The sequence below is a fragment of the Dromiciops gliroides genome, chromosome 1 (assembly GCF_019393635.1).
Source record: "Dromiciops gliroides isolate mDroGli1 chromosome 1, mDroGli1.pri, whole genome shotgun sequence".
Lineage (NCBI taxonomy): Eukaryota > Metazoa > Chordata > Mammalia > Microbiotheria > Microbiotheriidae > Dromiciops > Dromiciops gliroides.
Genome location: NC_057861.1, coordinates 52,247,492 through 52,256,117, shown reverse-complemented (window position 1 = coordinate 52,256,117; position 8,626 = coordinate 52,247,492).

Below are 8,626 nucleotides of genomic sequence, written 5' to 3'. Positions count from 1 at the left end.
CAGAGAGATATTTTAACTTGGGTGTCTAAGAACACTAATACTGAACTGCCAAAAAAAAGGCCATGTCGTTTCCATCCTCGGCTTCCCAGTCCTGTGCTTCTGAGTGCCTTGGGAAGAAGGGCACATTAACATTGGTTGACAACTACAGTGGCCATTACTTTGGATGAGGATAAAGACCTTTTTCCACTGGTAGAGTGATCTCCTTTTCTGCTGGGCTTTAACTGGCAAGAGAGAAAACTTGGAGGACATCTGTAGTCAGACGATGCCCTCCACAAGATGCAAGTTCTCCCTTCCTTATGGAACTTTACATTGAAACCAGCATTCTCCTGTCTCGGCAACGTGACTATTTTTCTCCAGACTGCTTTGCTGCCCCATGTGCCCTCCCGGTTTCTCACACAAATTCAAATGGCGAGACCCGCTCTGGAGGATAATCTGATGTGCCAGTTTCTGGAGTTCTCCCCCAACCCTTCACAAAGGGTGAACTCATCTGAGAAGGGCACTGTAAAAGACAAGAGCAGTGATCTTGGAGCCTAGTTTCCTCCAATTTTCACTACAGACAAGCATGGAACTCACTCAGGATCTCCTGGGGTGGTGTTTTCAGGATCTTTACTGAGCATGTATATGCCTGTGAGACAGCTCCCTGTTGAGGTCTGAATTCTTGGTACACTAGATTGTAGTCTGGACTGGACAGAGGGAGATGTCAAAAATAGGTAATTTATCATGAAATTTAGGGGGCAGTGTTATCCAGATTTAAGTCTGTCTCCATGAGCCTTTTCTGGTACTCCTGGTACTCTTCCCTCCTCTTATGTCTAGTTAATATTTTTTTTTTTTTTTGGCTAATACAGAAAAAACCCACCTGAGGCGAATCTATATCACTATAGAGTATAGTTTTTGTGGATTGCCCAGGATTCCCTGTTATGCTGATTTGCAAAAACGTGGCCATTGGGCTAAGGGTATCTTTTCAATCAGGATGTTAATGTTCATGGCCTCTCCCCTTCTTCCACTTATTGATGAACAATTGCCATCATAGGTCAGAATCAGAAGTGACTTCATTTTTAAACTGATGGGGGAATTGGCGTGACTGGTGTGGCCTAGTCACGAGGTATTTAGCACCATGCAGCTAAGATGCCCGTCTTAATGGGTTTATTGGCAAAACTGGTGCATATTGAGGAAAGAGAGGGGAATTCCCTCCTCAAACTCTTGCCACGTGAAAGCCACTTCTAGGGATCATATATATAGTTCTGTTGTTGGAGGGCTTTCTAATGTTCTTTCCCACCCTACAGCAGTTGCCATCAGTGAATTCACTGGCAAGACAAGAATAAGAATCCCTCATTTCTCCACCTGCCCTCCTCAAACTTGGTAATGAGCATCAGGGGTCTGGGGGGAATAAAGGGAGGTTTGTCTTTTATCTTTATCAAAGCACAAATGCCAAGCAGCCCCACCCACCTGCTGCTTGAACCTCTTGGGGTGGGATGGTCATTGGCCAGTTTGCCTTGTAAATGCTTTTTATGTCATTAGAGCGATAACTTTTCATAGGTGTCAGACTCATGTACTGGATGAGGAAGGTTATTGTTGTGCTGTTGATTGGACAGGAATCCTTTGACATACAAGTCCTCAGCTCTTCACAGGCTTCCTTCCTGAGAGGTAAAGCCATTGAAAGAAAGAACTGGCAGTCACTTGTGCCAGTAGACTGTCAATATGCCGTATCTAGTGTTTGGGGCTTTGTATTTTTACATGGGGAATTGCCTCTCAGTTCCTTCTATGACCGTCTCTACTGAGCTTCCCAGCGATTGTTGAGCCATTTGAGCAGTGGACATACATGCCTTTGTTTTTTTGCAGGGGGAACCTTTGAAATTGCCATTTGTTCCACCTCATACCTATATTTTAGTTGAATTGACAGCAGTGTTATGGGCCTTGAAGGCAGGTGTGGCGGGGCAACTAGGGGGTGGTGAGAGAACACAGAAGTGGAAGCTGGAAGCCACCTGGCGAGCACCCCAGGGTCCCCATGTGGATGTGAAGTCAGCTCAAAGCTTTTCATCCCCTTATTTGGAATCTGGAGAGTTTGGTGCTGATACACTTATAAAGAGGATGATTGTAAGCATTTTTGCCCCTTTAATGTGTTTTTGGTATCTATATGAACATTTGAATAAATTACCCTGGTATGGGAAGGTCAATTGTTGGGGCTTGTTCAGTATTCACAGAGATGAGATGTGCTTTGAGTGTCCGGGCTCTAAATTTCATTTGTGGCAAGATTTATACTTGGGCCTCATATCTGAGTGGCCATTGAAAATCAAATTGTCATGAGTTAGAAAAGACTTTGGGATGTCAGCAAAGGTCAAAACCCTTTCTAGAACACAGAATATTCAAGCCAAAGAAGAGACCTTAGAGGAGATAGTTTAGTTACAGAATCCAGGATTCAGGGTGGAAATGGTCCTTAGAGATCATCTAATCCACCTTCCTTTTATTTTTGTTTGTTGTTTTTAAGTGTCTTGCCAGGGGTCACACAGCTATTAAGTGTCAAGTGTCTGAGGCTGGATTTGAACTCAAGTCCTCCTGAATCCAGAGCCGGTGCTTTATCCAATGCGCCACCAAGCTGACCCTCCTTTTATTTTTTGTTTGTTTTTGTTTTTGTTTTTGCAGGGCTATGAGGGTTAAGTAACTTGCCCAGGGTCATATAGCTAGATAAGTGTCAAGTGTCTGAGGCTGGCTTTGAACTCAGGTCCTCCTGAATTCAAGGCCAGTACTTTTTATCTACTGCACCACCTAGCTTCCCCCCACCCCCCTTTATTTTTAAAAACAAATTTTGTTCATGCTGATTTCTGGAAACCTTACCTTCTCTCCCACCCCCTTACTCTTGTAAGAAAGAAAAAGTAAGCAGACTCCAACCCATACAGTGGACCAAAATGAGGTCCCGCACCAGTGTGGCCCTATTCTGTGCTCATCTCTATTGCCAGAGGGACTGGCTTCCTCAAATTTGATGCCAACACTGACCATGAGTGACCAGTGAAGTTACTCTGTGGGCTTTTAGTGATTTTTTACACTCATACTCACAAAAGCTGATTCTGCTTCCCTCTGCATGCATTTACATTCTTTTTGTGTTTCTCTAAATTTCTTACTCATCTTTTCCAACTTGATATTCTATCACACAGGTATGTGATGATTAAAAATATGAGACAGTTTCTGGGTCATTTAATCATTTTATTAATAGGCTGGCAGGTATTAATAAACTGGCATCTTGGCTGTTCAGACCAAAGACTCCTAATGGTAGTGGGGTCTCAGTTTATTATACCCTTCTAACTCTAGGAGGTCCGTCACATAGCAATCCAATCTAATTGGCTGACATGATTTGGAGGTGTGTTCTGTTAAAATCGAAATCTAGGTCGACGTGATTCAGGTCATTCACTCAACATCAGAGAAGGAACGGGGACCCCTCACCCCAAATAGTTTCCACATGGGTGTGGTTGTGCAGGCCAAAAGCCCTTCACTGTCCCAGACAAAGAGATCTGTCTCCACTCAGGGCTCCTTTGCGAGCTTGACTTGGCCTTGACCCAGATGAAGGGATTTGATGGAATTTTCTACCCCTTACCTTGGGGGTTGGGGGCCTGGGGGGAGGGAGAAAGGACTAAGGGGAGATCACTGGGTCCCCAAGATATCGATTATTAATAATCGGATTAGCCCTTCTAAAGCTGTGATGCCATTGCTTTTATCAGTGGACAGAGTAGGCCCAGAAAGGGGGAAAGTGATTGCGCACTAGGTGACGCACTCCTCTCTCTACTATAACTAGGTCTGCCTGTCCCGTCATGGGTAGCTAGGTGGCACCAGAGTGCCAGGCCTGGAGTCAGAAGACCCAGTCTTCCCTGAATTCAAATCTGGCCTCAGATACTTACTAGTTAGGTGACCCCTGGGCAAGTCACTTCACCCTGCTTGCTTCAGTTTCCTTCTCTGTAAATGAGTTGGAGAAGGAAATGACAAACCACTCCCAGTATCTTTGACAAGAAAACCCCAAATGGAGTCACAGAAGTTGGACATGATTGAACAACAGGTCCTGCCGTGGAAAACTGACCTGCTACCCTCTATCTCAAGAAACTAAATAGTAGGTATATTACCAAACCAGCTCTAACTCAGAGATCGTGCTGCCAAGGGATTTTATAAGTGAAGCATCGGACCTTGATGGACTAATTATAGTAGGTCTGCTATGTTAACATACTGTTAGGATAAGACGCATCTAGAGAAAAGGCAAAGGCAACCATGTGTCATTTCTAACAAATGAAGTTTGCATCAGTTCCAGTTTCAGCATACGCTGGCTCAGCAAGTCTAAGTGAGTTTTTTGGTTCATCTCCTGCGGACAGGATAGAGGGCTATTGAGAGCCATTCTTTGTCTCTGAGAAAGGACCTCCCCCACCCCTTCTGGGACCACTCCATTGCTCCTTGGGCCAGAATAGTTCTAAAAATGACCGCCACAGTGAGGGGCTAGGAACAGTTTAATGACAGAAAGGGGTGGCTACAATAGGACAAAAGGTGAGAAGATGTGGTGAAAACCCCTGTTAGTAAGGAATAAACCCCTGTCCATGGAAAAGGCCACAGTCTGCCTTTATAAACAGTATCCTTGGGAAACGGGTTTTCAAGACCCTTCACCACCACATCCCTGAGGCTCTCTGCAAATGACCAAGACACCTCAGGCCAAGACTGGTTTCTGAACCTTGAAAAATGAACAAACCCAAATCTGCTGCTCTTACCAATATTCCAAATTGGAATGTTTTTGCCCAAAGAAGAGGGATCGTACTGTCTCCAAGTGTGAAAGACTCATCAGGTAGAATAGAATGTTTTCTATGGCCCCAGAGAATAAACTAGCATTGATGGGTAAAAGCATGTTTCAGCTTCATGTAAGAAAGAACGACCCGAGCCATACAAAAATAGAATGGAATGTCTTGTGGCAGTGCATTTCTCAGAGATATTCAGAGGGTGATAGAATATCGTAGAAGGGATATACAGATTGAGTAGGGGCTGAACTCAATGGCTGTTTATATCCCCTTATGAGATTCTGTGAGTGGGACAAAATGGATAAGCCCGTGTGTCTGTAGCTCATCTCTTCCCTCATCCATGTCTGTCCACTCTCAGCAGGGAAAAACTATAAGCACTAACCTAAAGTTCCCTTCTGATACACTTTGACAGCACAGGTACAGAATGGAGCCATTGAAAATTTCGTAGAATCTTCATGTTAGACTTGGTAACTGGAGGTCTGAGGATTTTCCTCACTCCTCCCCTGAGGCCAATAGTTGAAACCATTTCTATGAAATAGTACAGTGCTTTCTTAAACTTTTTCCACTGGTAACCCCTTTACCAGAGAAATTTTTACGCATGCAACTCTGGGTATATAGGTATCTAAAATAGGTATGCATAATCTTTTTACTATTGCCAGATTTTTTGTGACCCCCACATTCAGTTATGAGACCCCATATGAGGTCAAGACTCACAATTAATAAACTTTGATATAGCAAATAGTGAGCCAGCCTCAGAGTCACACAGTAGATGGGAAACTGGACAATTGCTTAGTACCCCATGGAACTCTCTAATTGGGACACTGTGGCCTATGACCAGAATGTCTTTGAGAAGGTATACTTATTTCAAAAATAAATAAGATGGGTAAAAGGAAGTGTAGGGTACAATAGACTCACTTCCCAGTCATCTCCTCACCATGCTGCCTACATTCAGACCATCATCTTCATTTCTACCCCCTCTCCTAACCTTGGACTTGTTAAGGGCTAAAATTCTAGCTAAACTGTCTAAAATATCTAATGAGTGGTCGCCAGTAAATTATAAGCTTTAACAAGAGTTAGACTTTTAAGCATTTATTAAGGAGAATAAGAATTTGGTAAAGAGAGAAAGGCCTAGATTCCTATCTATTAAAGGGAGAGCACATTTCTAGGTCCACTCTCCACCAGAGTCCAGAGGAAAGAGAGTGAGAGTGAGCACCAGTCTCTTCCTTCCTCCTCCCACTAGCCCACGTCACTTCCTGACGCCAAAGAAAAGACTCCTGGTCTTGCCCTCAAAGACCTTCACTTCATGGGTGGAACTCTTCTACAGTAAGTCTCCAGCAGGTGGCGTTATTCCAATCGTTACAGTCTCCATCCCCGGGTCCCACTTCTCTGATAGCTAAGCTCTTGCTTTATCTCACTGGGAATTGGGTCTCCACACCTTGTATCCCTCCCCTTCACGTTCACTCCTTTGTGCCTTGTCTTCCCTGATTACAATGTAAGCTCCTCGGGGGCAGCTAGGTGGCGCAGTGGATAAAGCACCGGCCCTGTATTCAGGAAAACCTGAATTCAAATTTGACCTCAAACACTTGACTTGACACTTACTCGCTGTGTGACCCTAGGCAAGTCACTTAACCCTCATTGCCTCCACCGCCCCCAAATGTAAGCTCCTTGAGGGAAAGGATTATCATGCTTATGTTTTTATCCCCATTGCTTAGCCCAATGCTTGACATGTAGTTAAGAACATAATAAATGCTTTATTTGGGGGCAGCTAGGTGGCGCAGTGGATAAAGAACTGGCTTTGGATTCAGGAGGACCTGAGTTCAAATCTCGCCTGAGACACTTGACACTTACTAGCTGTGTGACCCTGGGCAAGTCACTTAACCCTCATTGCCCCGCCCCAAAACAAAACAAAACATAAATGCTTTATTTTATATGTCCATGGAACCAGGAACCAGGAACCATGGATCCAGGAACCAGAACCTAATTTGTCTGTTCTGCGAGAAAACCCAAAAACTGCAAGTGTGGCCAAGAACGTGTGGGCGAAGGTTGATGGAGACTAACAGAAATGATACTGTCATCAGCATGTAACACACCATTTGGACAAAAAGAGGAAATCATGGGGTGGCTAGGTGGCGCAGTGGATAAAGCACCGACCCTGGATTCAGGAGTACCCGAGTTCAAATCCGGCCTCAGACACTTGATACTTACTAGCTGTGTGACCCTGGGCAGGTCACTTAACCCCAATTGCCTCACTAAAAAAAAAAAAAAAAAAAAAAAAAGAGGAAATCATTGAGTTCAGGAAACAGTTGTTAAGCCAGATAAAAAGACAGGATATAGTAGTGATGGGGGACTTCAATTACCCTAATATTAATCAGTCCCTGCCTTCAAAGAGTTGACATTCTATCAGAGAAACAACATGTATACATCTTAAATAGCTACTAAATATATACAGAGTAAATTCATCAGACACTGGCAGCTGGGGGGAGGGGGAGATTACAAGTGGCATCATGTAGGAAGTGGCTCTTGAGCTGATCCTTGAAGGAGGCCTGGAATTCTAAGAGGTGGAGGTTGGGGGAGGAGTGCATTCCAAGGATAGGGGACTACCTGTGAAAAGGTATGGAGATGGAAACTGGAATGTTGAGTATGTCATGCCAAACGAGACATTTCTATTTCTTCCTAGGGATCATAGGTAACCGATAACCCCTGGGTTTCACTGAGTAAGTGGGTGACATGGTCAGACCTATGCTTTAGGAAGATCGCTCTGATAGCTGTGTCCAGGGTAGATTGGAGCAAGGAGAGACCAAAGGCAGGGAGATCGATTAGAACGCTACTGCACTAGTCCAGCAAGAGACTGTAACGACCTGAATGTGAGGTGGTGTTTGCGAGTAAAGAGGAGATGCATCCCAAGAAATTCTGTGAAATACGAAACAAGAAAATTTGGGAACTAATGTATTGAGGCTGGTAGTGCCCTTAGTGGTAAGGACAATCAGAAGAAAGGAGCTTCTAAAAGGAAAAATAATTGTAATTTTGATGTCTTAAAGTTTGAGATGCCTTCAGTACATGCAGTTTGAAATGTCCAATAAAGAGTTAGTGATGATAGGGGCAGCTAGATGGCGCAGTGGATAGAGCACCGGCCCTGGAGTCAGGAGTACCTGAGTTCAAATCCGGCCTCAGACACTTAACACTTAACTAGCTGTGTGACCCAGGGCAAGTCACTTAACCAATTGCCTCACTAAAAAAAAAAAAAAAAGAGTTAGTGATGTAGAACTGGACCCCAGGAGAGGGACTGGAACTGGAGAAGAGAGGAGAGGAGGCACACATACAGAGACAGAATCATCTACATGCAGCATAATTAATAATAAAACCCATCAGAGCTGATGAGGTCAATGAGTGATTGATAGAACCTTGGGAGATACCCACATAACCTACTAACGTAGGTTCATATGACATAGATGAAAATTTTGCCAAAGAGAATAAGGAGCAATCAGATAGAAAAGAGAACACAAAGAAGAGAAAATATGCAGGAGGAGAGAGTGAGCAAGTGTCAACTGCTACAAAGAGGTCCAGGAGGATCTGAATTGAGGCTAGGGTGGTGGAAGTCATTCTATTCCGCAACCATGTTATTGGTTAACTTGAAGAGTGATTTTGGTTGAATGATGAAGTTGGAAGTCAGAGTAAGCAGCCACTTCCTCAGAGCTTCCAGCTACCTTCTCTCCAAGATGAGCATCAAGTGGAGAGCTGCCATTTTCCTTTCCTTTCTTCTTTGTGTGATTTTCTTTGATGAATCTCTAGTCTCCTCTCTACCTCAGCTTTTTCTCTTCCCTCCCCCACTGAAGTTCTTCTTCTGTTTCCCTTGGGAACACTTTATT